General features: G+C 34.8%; 2 pseudogenes across 1 annotated transcript; both read left to right on the top strand.

Annotated features, from left to right (window-relative positions):
• The first annotated feature begins 3,930 nt into the window (after positions 1-3,930).
• Positions 3,931-6,608, top strand: LOC143619217 (uncharacterized; annotated as a pseudogene). Its single transcript, XR_013151154.1, has 5 exons — positions 3,931-3,999; positions 4,088-4,548; positions 4,979-5,583; positions 5,885-6,519; positions 6,559-6,608. The product of XR_013151154.1 is annotated as an uncharacterized LOC143619217 (transcript).
• A 2,055-nt stretch (positions 6,609-8,663) lies between these two features.
• Positions 8,664-12,516, top strand: LOC143619251 (uncharacterized; annotated as a pseudogene).
• The last annotated feature ends 7,407 nt before the right edge of the window (positions 12,517-19,923 follow it).

Raw genomic sequence — 19,923 nt, forward strand, 5'->3', positions numbered from 1 at the left:
CTTATTGATTACTCTTATCGAAACAAATGTGTTAAGTAATCGTTTTAAAGCTCGTTTTATTTTTTGTCTTCAGCTCATGAAATCTGATGTCGGTTATTGTGTTATAGTTGGTTTAGTTGGTATGATCTCATTTCAAGTCTTTTCAAGAAAATCATAAAGATAAGAAAAATAAAAATTACAAAAATTATGCATGTCTTATTTTGTTTTATTTAATTGTTTTCAAAATATTTTGGCTGATCTTTCTATCAAAGTTGATTGTTCTTTCAAGACTGATTTCTTGCAACGGAAGCATATGAAGTATATGAGATTCAAATTGGATGATGCTGTTAATAAGGGGGAAATGGTAGAGTATCGGATGCAGATGCCGAAATTGCTGATCATGTTCAAGAAAAGATTCTGAATGTTTTGAAAGCATCAGTCTAAGGGGGAGATTGTTGGGTTGGATAGACTGATGCATATCCAAATGCCACGACGTGATCAAGACTAAAGTGAGATAAACGAGGATGAGTTGAAGAATTCGATTATGGTTGTGATGGTGTAATACCGAAATCCCTAAGGATTTCGGTTTTCTAGTAACACCGAAATCCATATTTGGGCTCATTTGGGCTTGGCCTTTGGGCTTTGTATGGTAACTCTATATATTGTTAATGTTTAGTAATCATTTATGGTTAGAAGTTTGCAGTTGTTGAGAGCCATCATAATTATGGAGAGCATTATATTGTTTGGCTAAGTGGTTTATGTATCTGACGATTTATTGATAATAGAATCGTATGCATTGAAACCATAGTACTTCGTGTTCGTTATATTGATATTGTTCTTCTATCTCGTTCTTGAATCACCATTGTGTTAGGATTCAACACTAACATCGTGTTTGGGTTGATATCATATTGTAGTGATCCAGATTCGGGACTTACAGCATCACTTTCTTTGGAAGACTGAAGCATCCTCTTCTTCTCCAACTCTGCCAATGCATGCGAGATAGATGAGATTTCAGAAGCAACATCAAAGACATATTCCTCCCGAGGTGTTCACCCGTCACTCGAAGACAGAAGTACAATCACCCTATTAGAGGTAAGGAAATTTAAAGGACGAGGGTTAAGAGTGTACACACCTATTTGGAAGATAACTTCCGAAGCTAAAGGTTCCGCGCACACTTTAGTCGGAAAAAGAAAGTGATCCCGGGTCCTGTACAGAATGGGTAAGACTTTCACGTCTTTGATGCGTTTCTGGGGATAGCCCTTGTCATCAAAAAGGATATTCAACATAGTCCCTTAACCCGAAACATGCACAACGAAACTTCAAATAGAGTTTTTACAAAAAAACAATAGTAACAAAGGGTGTAAGACTTACTCTCGTCTACATTCATAGAGAATGGTTCCAAATCGGGATACAGCCACAAGCGGCTCATGCCCGCCCACACCAGGGCTTCTTTCGAAAGGGCTCGCATTGGAGATGGTTTAGACATCAAGCGGCGAAACCACTCTTGGCCTTCGTGAGAAGCCGTAACAACATTCGGCAGCGCCTCATTTTCCAGACGATGAACCATGGTAATTGTAACAACGTCTTCTGAAATCCAGAAGAATCTGGTTCGCCACCCTTGAGCACCGTCGGTTGGTTCAATTTCGATAACCCTCCCGGTTATCGGAATTCATTTGAACCACCCACCACGATTGATCACCATGTAAAAGACCGGGAACCGATCAATACGGGGCACCATCCCATTAGCCTTACACACAAATTTGAAGTGTCGAATTCGCGTAAGCGCCAGCGGATGTAACTGGGAAAGATGGATCACATAAGCACTGAGTACCTTCATGAGGAACTTGGTTATCGGAAACCGAAGATTCCCATGGGTAAAGAAGTTGGCATAGACTGCCATCTTGTCGACAGGAGGCCTGCTAGCAATAGATCCGGCGTCGGGGAATTCCGGACCCCACTATGACAGAATCCCATAAGTATAAATTAACGTTTCATACTTAGAGGTATCCCAGTTAATCTCCACGGTATTAATATCCGGCACCGACGAACTTTTATCACCGACCATCGGTTCAGAGATAAAAGGAAAGCAACGAGCAATTTTGAACAAAATCAAAGGTCAAATCGGAAATTTTTAGTAGGAAAGACGAAGAGAGAATGAGAAATCAAAGGCGATAAAACTTCAAAAGAAAGATAACTGTCGCTATTTATACTCATCGCAATAAATGCAATGTGATACGAACAGTGGAAAGAGAAATAGTTGGTCCAATGGAATAGCGCCACGTCACGCGAGAAAAACGAAAAAGTGAAAAAGTAAAACAATCGGGTACAGTGACAGCCGGCACAGACGTCACGTCAGCTGTACAATAGCCGGAAGAATGTCCCTTCGTACTTTTGTATTGTTATCCACACCAACAAAAAATATCTCTACCACAACTTGCAAATTTCAAAAATCTCCAAAACAATATCTTAAGTCCAAAATTTCACCCGCATAAAAGCTTCACGTGGAAGAAACAATGGACTGGGGGACTTATAGAGGTAAGGTACCAAAAAGACCCAAATACCCTTAAGTCACCCGCGGGTCAAAGGTAAACTCCTCATATGTCACCTGCAGGACAAATAGATCACCCGCATGACTCAATAAAGGAAGAACAAGAATACGTCCTAGAGACTATGTGCGGATGTATCTAGGCATCCTCAGATTTCATCCGCAGGGTAGTGTCCCCACCCGCTAAGATGACCATAAGTCAATGTCATAGGACAGCTGTAATTAACTAGTTACCTTCTAGAAGATTTACCAAGATCCTTTCTTGGAGAATACGTGACCCATCAGCCAATGAATAGAGGACAGCTGGCAAGGTTGTTATAACCGTGCACATGGCCAGATATATCTCGTCCTATCATAGAAAGACACGTGTCCAGGTTGTTATAACCATGCACATGGGACGTATAGCTCAACCTATCACATGAGGGCACACGTCCAGACGGTTACAAGAGCATCTTCTAGAAAGAGACAGCTGGCCCAATCACATTCCCACACTCTTTGGCTATAAATACTTCACAATCTCCATGAGTTAACACATTCACACTCCGCTGTCTACCCTCAATACTTAAGTACTTTCTCTCCATTAGAACTGTACTTATTCTCACGCTGGATGGTGGTTACGGGAAGACCCCCCTCTTGTCCTTCCGTAACGAGCTCACGGTGTTGGTTTTGCAGGTTTCTGTCACTGGACTTCTGGAGGTTGTGCTCATATCGTTGATAGTTGTATTTGACCAATCTCTGTGGACTCATTGGATCCAGGACCCGTTAAGAAGATCAGATTAGTGTTTCTTCAATTTATTTATTATTATGTCGCCATCGTGCCGTCAAGTCGTTGCTTCGGCCAACTCAGTTTTAGCTCCTGTTGTTGCAGTCGAAGCTCCTATCATCAAACCTAGCCGATGTCTGGCCACAGTCAAGACACCGCTAATCTTCTTAGGTCCTACAACCATTGAGTTCTTGCTCTGCGTGACAGCCGATCGTGCGCGTCTGATTTCCTACCGCTCTAAGTGTGGGGACTATTAGAGATCCACACATGTCATCTACATTTCAACTTATTTATGATCCACACACGTTTATCTCAAACACTAACCTATTCAATTTTGTATCAAGTCATATCATATTAAGAAGTGATGTCTTAAGTTTGCTACATCTATCCACTGTCAACTTACTTTTCAATTTATCATTATACATTCTGTTAATAATGTAACAATATTATATGTCAAGGATAAGTGCCATCTATGAGCTGAGGTAACACACTTTGACAATTTACACTTATCTTAAATCTTTTAAAACGACAAGTCTTGTTTATTAGTAATAAGAAAGAAACATTACTTTAAATTCCAAATCTAAATAAAGTTTTATTCAAAGGACACTACAAAGTCTCCTTTGGGAAACAAACTACCATTTACATGGCACCCAATTGCCTCTACTTCTCCATACTAGTTTGGTTGTTCCTCCTTCTCCAAACCTCAGCTAAGGTACCTGTTTTTGTCTCACTTTTAAGGATACTACTGTTTTAACAATTGTAGCCATCATTAATTATAATCATGTGTGCAATGTTTGTAGTCATCCGATTGGACAAATCACGGTGGAGATTTACATAACCGTAGATACGCGTATGGTGAAACAAAGATTAGTCCTGAAACTGTTTCTAACCTTTGGCTGAAATGGAAGTTTGTTGCTGGAAAAGATATAACCGCGACTCCAGCAATATACAAAAACACAGTCTATTTCCCGAGTTGGAATGGGAACATATATGCGCTTAATGCATCAAACGGATCGGTCATATGGCAACACAATATAGGACAGTTAAAGGGGCTTAACTCAACTACCGGACTTGTACTAGGAGTTAACTGGAGCTTGTCAAGATCAACCCCTACTATTGCTCGTGATCTTTTAATCGTTGGGATTTACGGGCCGGCTTATATTTTGGGGCTTAACCTTAGTAACAGTGAGCTCGTCTGGTCTACACAACTCGATCCACATTATGCGGCTCTTATCACCATGTCCGGAACTTATTATAAAAGGTATGTTTGTTCGTATATATTCTTCCATTTGAATCATTTTGTTATCTTAGAAAAAAGATAATAGTTTGTAAAAGATAATAAAATTTTCTAGTTTAGTTTTCTTAGAATGTGCAAAGTTGACAAATTTGCTTGCGATGGCCCAAAAGAAAGTAAACTGTTGACCATCGATTGGCAATATGCGATTGAATAATTGTATACGCTTTGAATTTAAAACTACAAAATGTCAAATATAAAGGCTGGTTTTGACATTGGTTCAATAATTATATCCAATATACTTATACACATATAGCTATAACCAAACCATAAAATCAGTTATATATAAACTGATCTAACATTTTACTTCGGTCATAATTTGATTATTTGGATTTCATGCCCACCTTGCTATTAGAATAAGTCACATATAAAATGATGATTATATATTTGTGTGCAGTGCATTCTATGTAGGAACATCTTCAGCCGAAGAGAGCTCAAGCTTTGAAGCATGTTGTACCTTTAGAGGAAAGGAAGTTTTTTCAAGTTAAATGCTTCAAACAGTAAGATCTTGTGGCAAACCTACATGTTACCAGATAACAACGGTAGCAAACATGAATACTCCGGCGCAGGCATATGGGGTAGCAGTCCGTCAATCGACATTCATCGAAATGAGGTCTACATCGCCACTGGAAACTTGTATTCTGCCCCGTTAAATATCACACAATGCCAAGAAGCACAAAACAACCAAACAAAACCAACCGAAGAAGATAAGTGCATCGATCCTGATAACCATTCCAATTCTATTCTAGCACTGGATTTGGATTCGGGACACATAAACTGGTATAGACAGTTAGGTGGTTATGACGTCTGGTTTTTTGCTTGTAATAATCTTTCTACGCCCGGGTGTCCGCCTGGCCCTAATCCAGATGCAGATTTTGCAAAAGCACCAATGATTTTAACCGTTAATGACCATGGTACAAAGCTTGACATTGTGGCTGCGGTACAAAAGAGCGGTATTGCTTGGGCTTTGGATCGCAACAATGGTAGCATGTTTGGTCTACGGTAACACTTTTATTCACAAATTACAAAATTATAAAAATCCAAGACGCTACAAAAGTTTGTGACATAAGTTTCTGGTGCAATGCCTTTATTGAAGGTCACCTATTATAGAACAGTCACATATTAAGTAACATTTATAAAATGAAAAAAAAAATGAACAAAGTAGTTTGATGATTTTTATTTTATTTATATGTAGGCAATATAAACGTTCGTATGTAAAAAGTAGTAGTTTTGAAAATATGAACCATTATGTGTGTCTATTGGTATGTATATGGATGTTGAGCCTATGCAATGATTATTGCAGGAAGCTGGACCTGGAGGTGCAGGCGGAGGAGGTACATGGGGTTCGGCGACGGATGGAAAGACGGTCTACACAAACATTGCCAATAGCTTAGGAAGCAATTTACATTGAAGCCGTCAAATATCAGAACAACTAGCGGCGGATGGGTGTCGATGGATGCTGCCACGGGGAATGTCTTGTGGTCAACTGGAAATCCTAGTAACGCGACCGCAAGTGGTCCTGTGAGTTTAGCCAATGGTGTTCTGTTTGCTGGCTCGACGAACGGGACTGGACCTATCTATGCTATGAGTGCAGCAACGGGTAAAATTTTATGGTCGTATGATACGGGAGCCACCGTGTACGGTGGCGTGTCTATAAGCAATGGTTGTGTGTATGTTGGCAACGGTTACAAATCTAATTTTGGAGTCTTTTTTCCTACTTATACTCCAGGAGATACACTATTCGCTCTTTGCATTCCCCAATAACCTACAACAACATCATCATTAAGTGTTTCAACTATTATATATTTATGTTTGTTCCTAAACGATGAATGAATAATTCAAAATATTGTGTGAACTCAAATATATAATCCAATTTCTACTCTGGCAGTACAACTGAATTTGTTGTTGTACGAACGGCAAATGTGTTCTTAAGAAGATGTGAAATTTGATTTAAGTAAACGTGTTTAACAAGGCCAGGCTTGGCCATTTTTGCTTTTATACATTCTTTTTCTTTGTTTCTTTTCAATTTTTATACTGTCTTATTATCTCGTTTTAAGTTGTCATTTGTATTGTATCATTTAGTGAAAGTTGGAATTGAGCATAATTAACCTAATTAGTTGAATATGTGTGTTATAAACATGGTAAACAGGTTGAACTCATTTAGCCACATTTTTAATCATGTCATTGATGTGTGTGTCGTTTATAATTCGCACCTGTTTATCCTAATTACTAAGTTGTTTAATATTATGTTAAATTATAGGAAAAATCCTCAAAATAGCCCTTTTTGATCATGGTGTTCCATAAATAGCTCAAGCCCAAACAAAATACCCAAACTAGTAAAAAAATTTCGTCGGATCTGACTAAAACCATTTATGATCCGACTGAATTTTTGGACCTTTAAAATCGTGCCACGTGTGATCAACGTCTTAATGAATTCGACCGAATTTCTTAAAATTCCTTTGGATCCGACTGAATTCTTCATCTTTCATCTTCTACCTTTCAAACCCTAAACCTCCATGACCAACCAACCAACCAACCTTCATCTTCATCTTTCTTATTTCTTCACAAAATCAAGAAAACTAATAGTGCAAATCACTTAATTTTTCTAGGAGAACACAACCATAGTGTCCAATTTCACTGTAGAACTCAAAATCAAAAACCCATGAATTGAAAAATTTAGGGTTCGTCTAACAAATTAATCAGTCGAATCCGACGGAAGCGTGAGCTGAACCGTCGGATCCGACTGTCTTTTCCTCCGACGGTTCGTCCGGCTAATCGGTCAGCCAAAACCTTAAAACGTCGGATCTGACGGAACATCTGGCAACGTGGCGCGTTGTGATTGGTTAAAAGTTTAGTCGGATCGGTTAGTGTTTTGGTCGGATCTGACAGAAAAATATGGTTAGTTTGGGATTTTGTTTTGGTCTTGGACTAAAATTGGAAAACCTTGGTCAAATATGGTATTTTGGGGATTTTTCCTAAATCTATACTATATATAATACATGAGACATGAGAAAATTAAGACACCCAACTTTTAAGTAATTTACAATTTTTAATGCCTAAGGTACACCTTACATAGCATGTAAGATATGGACAAACTTGTCCATTAGAAATATGTCTTGAAATAATTACAACCATGCCCCCTCAACTTACTCAACTTTTGTAAACTTAAAAAATAGTTACTACTTTAGACCTTCATCTTTATATATATATATATATATATATATATATATATATATATATATATATATATTCATTTTAGATTTAATTGTAAATAACTTCCCATCAACGATTTTTCAACGGCCATAACTTTTTCATACGTTAACATTTTCTATAAAAAAAATTGCACCATAAAAATAAGTATTTTATTGTCGTTAATTTAAGTATGGTATTGCTATATTTTTTTTCTTAAAAAAACATATTACATATGGGTGTTCACAATTCGCTTTTAACGATTTCTAAGATATACCATGAGCCAAACCGTTGGTTCTATTTTTTGTCAGTGAGAACCGAAACTGAACCGTTGAAACTTTAAACAGAATCGTTACTAATGGTTTGATTTCACGCATTGAGCTTCAATAATAAGTTTATTGTCCGGTCCGGTTTTATATGGCCAATTTTCTGTATAAACCATAAACCAAACCGTTTGCTATGGTTTGAACATTCGGAAACTGGTTGACCAAAAGTGATAATTGGTTTAACCGTTTTTAAGGTTTCAAATGAACCTTGAACATCCACAATTGTTACATGATTACTATGATTTTTGTTCACCGCCGCATCGCGCGAGCACCCGTCTAATTATATTATATATATTACTAAGTCATTTTATAAATTGCTAGCTTGTCAACTTAGTTTTTTTTTTCTCTCTTATCATTATTCTCTTAATTGTTTTTGTAACACTATTAAATGTTGAGGATCAGTTTAGCTGAGGTAGGTACACACTTTGACATTGCTTATATCTTAAATATTTTAAAACAATGAAACTTGTATAATAGGAAAGAAACATCATTTAAATTCCAAATCTGCATAAAGTTTTATTTGAAAGACATTACAAGTAACCTTTGGGAAACAAACCTATCATTTTAATGGCACCCAATTGCCTCTACTTCTTCATACTAGTTTGGCTGTTCCTAATTATCCAAACGTCAGCTAAGGTATGTGTTTAATTTGATGTCATTTTAATGATCTATAAACAACACAAACACTTGTTTTAACTATTGTAACCATCATTTGTATAACGTTTATAGCATTCTGACTGGACGAATCACGGTGGAGATCTACACAACCGTAGATACGCGTATCACGAAACAAAGATCGGTCCTAAAACAGTAGCTAACCTTAAGCTGAAATGGAAGTTTGTAGCTGGAAAAGATATAATCGCTACGCCAGCAATATACGAAAACACCATCTATTTCCTGAGTTGGAATGGAAACATATACGCACTTAATGCATCAAACAGGTCGGTCATATGGCAACACAATCTCGGGCAGCTAACCGGGCTTAATTCAACAGGATATGTAAGAGGGGTCAACTGGACCTTGTCAAGATCAACCCCTACTGTTGCTCGTGATCTTTTGATCGTTGGGATTTATGGGCCGGCTTATATTTTGGCGCTTAACATTAGCAAACGGTGAGCTTGTCTGGTCTACACAACTCGATCCGCATTATGCAGCTCTTATCACCATGTCGGGAACTTATCATAAAAGGTATCTTTATTTCGTGTTCATTTGTTTGAATGGGATTGTTTTCCTAGAAAAGAGAAAAAAAAATTCAATTTTTCTAAACAACCATACTAACTAAAACACCTACTAATAACAAGGCTATTGGCATAGACAACCCATACCTAGCTCTATAAAAAAATAATAGAAAGATTGATTTCGAAACAAATAAAACTGTTGACTATTGATTGCAATTTGCACGAGTTGAGTTTAAAAGTGCACAAAGTCAAATACAATAATACATAATAAATTGTATTTTAATATGATAAGTTATTTTATTCTGTTTTCCTATTTCAAAATATTCAATCAATTCATGTGAATCATGTGTAGCTTCGGTAATAAACAAATCTATAATCAGTTATTTTTATTTTGACTTTCTAGGTACCGACTTTGATGTTCCAACAAACTTTACATAAATTTTCGGATAACCGAAATTTCGGATAGTTCGAATACAAATTATCAAATAATCCGGATACAAATTCGGATTCAGATACTTTTAAACACCCCTAGTCATCTTTTTCACGTTATGAGCTGTTAAAGATTAAACTACATATTACTATATTATTTAAAGTCAAATATTATCCCTCATACAGGTTAACTATTTGTGCGTTCTACCTGTACACAAATCTTTATTTGACTATATAGGCATTCGATGATGATGAGTAATAGTAAATTATTAAATTTTATTTAAGCAACAATAGCGACATAATAAATAGCAAAACTTAAATAAATAACAAAACTTTTGTATAGATTTCACAACTTCCTATTTAGGTTTAAAGCATTGAGCCTTTGAGATCGCGCTACATACCAATATGAAATATCTCCTCTCAATTATTTTTTTTATTTAAGAGTATTTACTAATATAGTTATGTTGTAAGTTGTAACATTACTAACAATATAACTATAATGTTGCATTTTGCAACATCGTAAACTGTCAACTATTGTTAATACATTGTACATGTTACACACGTCTAGAGCCCGCCGCAGCGCGTGTCCGGGTAAATTACTAGTTAAACATTATTTTTAAAACATATAAAGGTAAAAGGATGGTTTAATGTTGATTAATTTGGTTATTTATACACATGTAACTATAATCGAACTATAAAATCTGGTTAACAGAAAATCATAACTGAATCATTGGTTTCTCATGCAAATCGGTTATTTTGGTTATTGATACGTATTATATAAACTGATGATTGTGTGTAGCGCATTCTACGTGGGAACATCTTCAGCTGAAGAAGTTATTTCAAGTATTGAAGCATGTTGTTCATTTAGAGGGGCATTTTTCAAGTTAAATGCTTCAAATGGTAACATCTTGTGGCAAACCTACATGTTGCCAGATAACAACGGTAGTAGCAACAAATATGCAGGCGCCGCCTTATGGGGCAGCAGTCCGTCAATCGACATTAACCGCAATGCAGTCTACATCGCAACTGGAAACTTATATTCCGCCCCGTTAAATGTCACACAGTGTCAAGAAGCACAAAACAACCAAACAACACCAACCGAAGAAGATAAGTGCATTGAGCCTGATAACCATTCCAATTCAGTTCTAGCACTTGATTTGGACTCGGGACACATAAACTGGTATAGACAGTTACGCGGTTATGACATCTGGTTTTTGGCTTGTAATAATCTTTCTACGCCGGGGTGTCCGCCTGGCCCTAATCCGGATGTCGATTTTGGGGAAGCACCGATGATTTTAAGCGTTAATGACCACGGAAAAAAGCGCGACATTGTGGCCTTGGTACAAAAGAGCGGCATTGCTTGGGGTTTGGATCGGGACAATGGTAGTATTGTTTGGTCTACGGTCACAATTCATTTCACAATATTTCTATTACATAGTTTATAATAAAAATACATAAAACTTGTGACGCTATGAGTATTATCTCGACCGAATGAAACCCCTTACAAAATAGCGCATGATTGACTTCCATCATCAATTTGCGACTGAGCAAAATTGTTCGTAATTATCCTGGTCAATAAATCAGTTGCAAAATGTGTGAAGACTAAAGAATTAAGTGTCATTTTCATACATGTGGTTTGTTTAGTTACACAATTTTAGTACTGTTTTTGAGTTCATTACAACTAGATACCTAACATTTCAAAAACATATAATATTAGTACTTTTTTTTCTAACCCAGTCTTTAGTGTCCGTTAAGTGGGGTAAATTGGTGATTTTGTTTATTTTATCTATTTTATAATTTTGAGTTAAATGTCATTTTCTGTTTGTTCAATTACACGACTTTAGTACTTTTGTTTTGTTTTGAAGTGCGGCCAAAATACATATAAATGATGTGACATGGAGTCGATGATGATGAGCACAGAGCACAGGTGATCAAAAGGTCACATATTAAAAGTCTTGAAATATTTGCTGGCTTAAATATAAAAAATGTGAATTACTATTTAAAGAAAGTTAATGTGGTCACATTCTAGTCACAAAAGTGCAGTCGCAACAGGTCCGAAAAATCAGTCGCAATAGCCACTGCTATTTTGGTCGTTAAAAGTGGTCACAAATTCGGTCGCAAAAAAGGATTACCATTTTGTGATCCTCATTTCAGTCGTAAGCAGTCACATTGGCCATTTGCGACCAACCTACAACCGAAATGAGGATCACAAATGCGCAATACTATTATCTTGGAAGGGACATGCCATTAATGTGCAAACCGAAAACATAAACTCTATTAAACAATGTTAATGTTTTTGTGTGTGTATGTATGTATGTATGTGTGATGAGACCGTAAAATGGTTATTGTAGGAAGCGGGGCCCGGAAGTACAAGTGGAAGAGGTATATGGGGTTCAGCGACGGACGGTAAGGCAATTTATACAAACATTGCCAATGGGCTGCGACGTAATTTTACACTAAAGCCGTCAAATATCACGAAAAATAGCGGCGGATGGGTGTCCATAGATGCCGCAAACGGGAATGTCTTGTGGTCAACTAAAAATCCTAGCAACGCGACTGCAAGTGGCCCAGTGAGTTTAGCCAACGGTGTTGTGTTCGCTGGGTCAACCAATGGGACCGGACCTATTTATGCTATGAGTGCAGCAACCGGAGAAATTTTATGGTCGTATGACACAGGAGCCACCGTGTACGGTGGCATGTCTATTAGCAATGGTTGTGCGCATGTCGGCAACGGTTACAAATTCAATCTTGTGGCTATTACACCGACTTTTACTCCCGGAGGTACACTATTCGCATTTTGCATTCTACCATAACGGACAACATTGTTACTGTGCAATTTCTATGATGTAATGTAAATAATAAACAAAATAATTCAAAATTCGTGTGTGTGAGAAATAATTAAGGAACAAATAACCCACACTTCTTGTTATATTAGAGTTGTGGTTTTGTTGTTGTAATATCCGAATTAGTGTAAATAAATCGTTGAATGTACGGTTATAAACCAGTCGTGTAGTCTTTGGCTCGCTCAACTCAGCTTGTTTGTTTTGACGAGTTAAAATGTTGAGCTCAAGCTCGATTCGAAAAAACCTGAGCCAACCAGTAGCTTGTTTATTTTTAAGTATTTTTACTTTTGAACACATGTTAAATTTAGGTATATATTTTGGGTATAATTTATATATATTAATAAAACCTGACATTTAGTTTTAAAGAGTCAAAACATTTGAGCCAACGAGCCAGTTGTGTGACATTCATCATTTTCAGTTTGATTTATATATGTGTTTGTACGGTAAACCCGATCCGATTTGTCTTTCGGAATATTCGTTATTAATAAACTATTGGGTTTTATGTTTCATTAATGTTTTACAATTTTTGGATCAAGATAACAACCTTTTCGGTATCTTAAAACACATTTTTATAGCTAAAACGACTTAAAACGAACTTCAGGGACCTAACTCGCCAAAGAACCAAAGAAGGGAACCAACCCACCCCCATGGGCGCCGCGCCGCGCGGCCAGGAAGGGTGAGATGGTTGCGGGTGGCGGCCACCTACCTGCACCAGATTTCAAACTCGTTTTTGTTTATTATAACTCCTTAACCCCCAACTAACAATCTTTAGTGCGTGTAATCTCATTTGTTGAGCTTGCTGGCAAGGCTCTAACTTTTCCTCTTTATATACTAACCCTATTCCATTCATTTCCAGCTGCTATCACTCCAAACTCTCTCAAATTAGAGTTATAAGCTTCTTTCCCAAGTTCTTGACAGTTTGACTTTTTGAAGTCAGACAGAAGATAATATTTGATTTGAATCTGTTTTTGGTAATTAAATACCCTTCTTCTTTATTTCCCTTCTTTAGGAATGGTTGAATTAGGTGTTTATGTCATTCTAAGGCAAATTTACATGAAATGGGTATTTTAGTCCATTTTATCATTTTGATTCATTTAAGCTTTCTGTAATTGTTTAAGATCTGAGTCTTAAGAGTTTGTATTAGTTCTATGGTTTTGGGTATCCGGCAACCAACCTCGGTCTCACACCGAGTCATGGACTGAACCGAAACCGAAATCCCGTTTAAACTCTTTATTTAAATGTTTTAAAACAATTTGTATGTAAGATTAAATGTTTAAGTTCTTTCATTTACTTTTTGTATTATTTTTATGATATGGATTTGTTGGACCCAAACTTGGTCATATACCAAGTCTTGAACCAACCAAACCAAACAAAACGAACTAAACCGAGTTCACTCGCTTAAAACACACTAGTTGTGTTTCGGGCCATCAAATCTCATAATTTCTTTCAAGATCTTTTATAAACCGATTATAATGTTTTCTCAAATATTAACGTTTGGAGTTTCTTCCTCATAGAACTTCTAAGTTAGTTAAGTTTATATTTTTAATAAGTTATCTCATAATATATGACACTTTGGAATGTCGAGTTCGGACTTAACAACTTATCAAGACCCGAACCGAATTAAGCCAAACGCTCGTTAAATCCTGTTTTGGTATTTATCTAACAAGGGGTCGCCACTATTGCATTAAACCAACCCCCGCACATTTACTTAACAAAGGTTAAGTAAAACTTACGGATAAAAACACTAAGACTCGATTTCGTGATAACTTATTTTTCAAACCGTCACTTTAATTTCTTAAGTTTTACACTTTAAACATCAAAACTTTGTTTATTTATTTTTACTTGTCTCTTACTTTACTTTAAGTTTTCTCAATACATCCTACTAAATTAAAGATCTTTTTAACCTAGGACTCGTACGATAACTCTTTGAGCTCGTTTTCCTGAAGCTTCTTCTTAAACCTTTTCTACACCAAAGTCACATATCCCAAGCGAGTAATCACACATTCACACTCCCCCTTTACGCTTTTATACTTTTGGGGGTGACATGTGTTTCATATTTAAACTTACATGTTTTATGGCCTCAATACTAAATCCACAATTCAACATTTTGTGTTTATATGAATATTTGCTCGATCTTTTTTTATGCCTCAAATTGATTACGTGCACGAGTGTTTATTTTGATGTTGTTGTGGAGCCTCAATAAGTATGATCATACGCACCCCTAAAAACTTTATCCTTGTGCTAGTAGAATAGGGCCTCATTATCGGAGTATTTTGGTTGTTATCAAACCAGAAGGGATCCTCAGTTATTTACATTTACAATGGTTGTTGCTATATTCTATTTACACATATGAATTGTGATTTTGCCTCATTATATTATATATACTCAAAACTAGTGTATTGCACACCAACATTCGTGTTGATCAAATCTATTTTTACGCATGCTACATGTTTACTTTTAGGATGCTTATGAAGAATGAAGACTTATAACTTAGATTATACCTTTGGGATACTTTAATGTATTAGATGTTGTTCTAATTGTTTGTATATAATCTTTGAACAAGATGTATTTGATTTATTGAATGAAATGAATAAGTTGAGTAAATATTGTCACTTTAATAGTGTCATTGTGTTCTTGAGCAATCCGTTGCACCCCAGTATGTCTCGACTTTAGTCGGGGTGTGACAAGCTGGCTTAGGTTCGCTTCTTTACAAAGCGGGCGGATTTCAAATGTTTCTCGATCCGCGTGAAAACCTGGAATCAAACAGCCGGTTTCAGGCCACAAATAAACATCCGAACGTTAATGGTGTGTTCCTTAGTTTTTTATAGGAAAGGGAAAAAAATTAAAATGGTGTGTTCCCAAGTTTCATTAATGGGAAAAAAGGAAAGGAAAAACGGTAAAATAAAAAAGAAAAGTGGGTGGAAAACTTTCTTTCTAAAATGAAAAGAATTGAAAAGAAAGGAAAAGAAAAAGAGAAAGGAGATGAAAGGGAAAAGAATTTCCTTTCCTTTCTCTCGTTAAGTAAACTTAGAAACACAGCGTAAATGCGGATTTTCAAAACAAAAACCAAACTACAGTACTCTTAACTCGGTCTAACCAGCTGCTTTGAGATGTTTCATATGTCTTTAAATACCCCTCTATAATATGTATTCAATTTCATCTCAATTGATTTTCAAAAAATACTAGTTATTTCAGTCTAATTTTTCTTCTTTCCAATTCACAATATGAAAATCATTAAAAATCAATTGTGATCATACGAAACGGAATAAAAAATACGACGAATCTAAATCATTCGTCGGTCGCTTATTTTGTCGTTCGTTCTCTCTCAACGATCGGATCCTTTGTAAATTAGGAACACGGCTAGCCATCGTCAATCAAAAATTTTCATTAATTATAGCAAGGCCATTTTGTCATACACATTGGTGGGTTTATGAGTCGCGTGTCTCCTGCTACGGAATTGATCTTATTGCTGACTGATTCAGTGCCGAAGCTTGGACACGAATGTAGGGGGGTTGGACTCAAAATGTATTTAAAAAATAAAAAACGAGTGGGGCTGGGATCATATTTTTGGTCGAAAACGGGTAAAGTTGCATTACGTATAAAAATTTTCGAACGAAAAACGACTAAATTTACAATTTTTTCGCGAAAAACCAAGGGGACGGGGCCACTCCTGGCCCTTAATATCCTTCGTCGCTGACCATATTTATACTTGGACCAGTGAGAAGCTAGCGAGATATAGGACTCAACTTTAAAAGGACATGATTTGTGTCACATCCCGACCAAAGGTGGCGGAACATGCCCGGGTGCAACGGATTGCCCAAATACACAAGACGCTATTTAAGCTACGATATTTAATCAACTCATTTATTTCATAAATCGATAAACAACACATCTTGTTCATACAAAACAAATTGAATACAAGTAAACAAATATATTGTTCGTTTTGCTAATATCCTAATAGTCTTGGTAACGTTTTTCTTCAAGTTCTCGAGTCAAACTAAAGTCAAACCTGTAACATTGCAGAAAATAAAATTTGTCAACACAAAGGTTGGTGAACAATTTCATAGTTTGAAAAAATAGTATATAATAGGAAATTCCTACAACTTGTATACGAAACTATAAATAATAACAACAATTTGGATAAATGAGATCGCTAATAAGCATACATTAGCGACACCGTCTATAAGAGAATACCAAATAGATTCGGATTTCCATGAGATCGTTAATAAGAATACATTAACGATACCGTCTATAAGAGAATACCAAATAGATTCGGATTTTCATGAGATTGTTAATAAGAATACATTAACGACACCGTGCTATAAGAGAATACCAGATAATTTACGGATTTATGAATCAACCAACCAAAAGCGGTAAACACATAAGCATATTCACATGTAAGCATAGAACACCAAATCGAGCATTTATTTAAGTAAAGTATATAATAAATTTGTGGTTTAAGACTCAAATATAAAGCATTTAGTTTGAATAAGTATGCAATATGACCCCCAAAACGAAATATGGAAAACGGGGTATGAAAAGTACTCACATTCAAGTAATAAACTTTATCGGTAAAATTACGAGTAACCGGGAGGATGAGGTTTAACGAGCCAAGTCTAGATAAAAGCAAGTCTTTAAATAAAATAAATGATAGGAAATGTAAACAATTTAAAGTTTAAGGTTTAAAATGTAGATAATTAAGAAAAACATAACCATAGTCTTTTAAAAATATAAGTTTGCTCGAAACCGGGTTAAAGTGTAACATTCGTTATTTTTCAAACCCGAAAACTCGACCCATTTTAAATTTTCGGTTTTGTTTCTATTTAAATTTATATATTTTTATAATATTATTAATTAATCTCAATTTTCATTAATGTATTTTATGTGATCAGTTCTATGCAATTATACATTTCACCACCTTTGTAGTATTACATACTCATTTAAAACATTCATAATCAAGATCAAACATTTATGTATATGTCTCATGCAATTTACTAGAATTATTATTTAACTACTACTACTACTTTTATTATCATTATTATTATCATTATCATCATCTTTTCATATTATATTACTTAACCAATAAAAAAACTAATATATGTTTTAATTACATAAAGTTTATTAAAATAGTTAAACCTTTTGAATGACCATTAAACTATTTTTAATTTGTGTTTTAATTATATTAAACATGATTTAATTTCTTTAATTCCATAAGACATAACAACTCTATATTTTCACTATAAAAGGAGGACAAATCTTCCATTATTTTCACACCCAAATACATTATTTTCTTAAGCTTAAGAGCATTAACAAGTAAGTTTTTACCATTTCATCCATTTTATAGCTATTGTTTTGATATTTATCTTGAATGTTCATACTTGTTCATAAGTTGTTCTTCATGATCATGTTACTTTTATCATAAAAATCTTATATTTTGGTTTTAAGAATCAATATGATCATGGATATCCAAGATAAACACTATGATTTTTCTAAATCTTGGATCAAACCTAGTTATTATGCAAGAACAAACATGAATATATATCTATCTAAATCTTATGATTTGTTGATCATCATAAACTTATAAACTTTCTTTTAAATAAGATGATTTATAAAAATTTATTTTATTTAAAACATTTAACAATAGATATAACATACTTCATATCTTTAAATTAATAATTGAGTAAATTAATTATTGTTTATATTATTTCAACATAAACTAATATTTATAATTTCTTTAAAATAATTCATGCAAAACATTTAAGTTAATTAATTAGTAAAATTAATTAATTATGTTACTTGGATTTTAAAAACGTTTAATCATAAATTATTAATATTGTATTAATAAGTTATAATTATGTATCTACAACTCATTTTTAAACTAATAAACATCAAATGACTTTTATAAACTTTATTCATTGTTGTTAAACTAATTAAAAATTCTCAAGTCCCCATTTGCCATAAGTTAATGAAATAGATATTTAAATAACGCATAATTCCTAAAAACAAATATTAATATATTAATTTAAGGTAATATTAAATTAATAATTCATTTAAAATTCGTTGAAGCTTTACAATAAATAATATAATATCCAACTCCATAACAAAATATACATATAACATCTCTAATCCCCGACAACCCGACCTGTTTTAAGTTGTTAGTAATAATTAATTTTGTACTTTTAATTCTAGTTCGTGATGTTCAATTCCTTCGGTTTCATTTACGCTCTTTCGGTTTTATTTCAACTTTGTCTTCAACATCAAGGTGAGTTTCTCACACCCCCTTTTTACTCTTTTACTACTTTTGGGGGTAACATATATATCCTATCCAAATTACAATTTCGTTTATTTGTTATTTACAAACTACAATTCGCTACATGGACTTGTGTGTTTACTTGTTACTTGCTCAAAATTACTTGCACATGGATTACTTCAATACAGTATGATCATACGCCTCCCTTTGCGCTCAATACATTTGTTGTTATGAGTGGAAAAGGGCCTCATTATCCGTACGTTGGTGCACAATTCCAACTGGAAAGGACCTTACTTGCTCATTTACACTTGTTCATGGAATTGTATGATTTTTATGTACGTATATCAAAACTTGTGTGAACTCACCAGCTATTCATTTAGTTGACTTTATTTTATATATATGTTACAGGTATAATGATTAGAGGATGAAACGGAGAAGACACTAGAACTTAGGTTATATTAATAAATGGACAAGTTGTTAATTATTCTTGTATTTTCTTGTATTTCTTGTTACAAACTTGTGTACTTGATGTTTAATTAATTAATGATAATATTGTCACTTAATAGTGTCACATGTGTTTAGGGCAATCTGTACGTCACACTCAGGCGTTTCCGCTTTAGCCGGGGTGTTACATAAAGTATCTAGCCCTTAATATTTACTCAACCTATGTTAAGTAATAAGGTGGATAAAAATGCAAGAATACAAGTTCCTTTATAATATAGATACTAAAACGGGTTTAACAAGTGTTTCGGGTTGTTGATTCGGGTCTTGATAATTGGTCAGACCCAAAGTCAACTTTCCAAAATAATGAATGTTATGAGATAACTCAATAAAATTTAATAAGACTTAACCAAGTACGTAGTTCTATTGTTTTAGAACTAACAACGTCCGTTAAGCGAGTGTTCGGTTTTGTCGGTCCAAACTTTGTTATTAGATCAAGTTGGATCCAAGATTTCCAAATACTTAAGTAAATAATTAAAATCAGTTTATAAAGTATTTTTAAAGATTTATACAAGTCTTGATAGCTAAAAACACACTTGTGTGTATTAATCGAGTGAAAATCGGTTTAGTTCGGTTTCCATCTCCCAATAAATTCATGGATGATTGCCACATGCCCAAATATAAAA

The sequence above is a fragment of the Bidens hawaiensis genome, unplaced genomic scaffold (genome assembly GCF_021521415.1).
Source record: "Bidens hawaiensis isolate Kalapana, Puna unplaced genomic scaffold, B.hawaiensis_p1.1 tig00002423_1, whole genome shotgun sequence".
Classification (NCBI taxonomy): Eukaryota; Viridiplantae; Streptophyta; class Magnoliopsida; order Asterales; family Asteraceae; genus Bidens; species Bidens hawaiensis.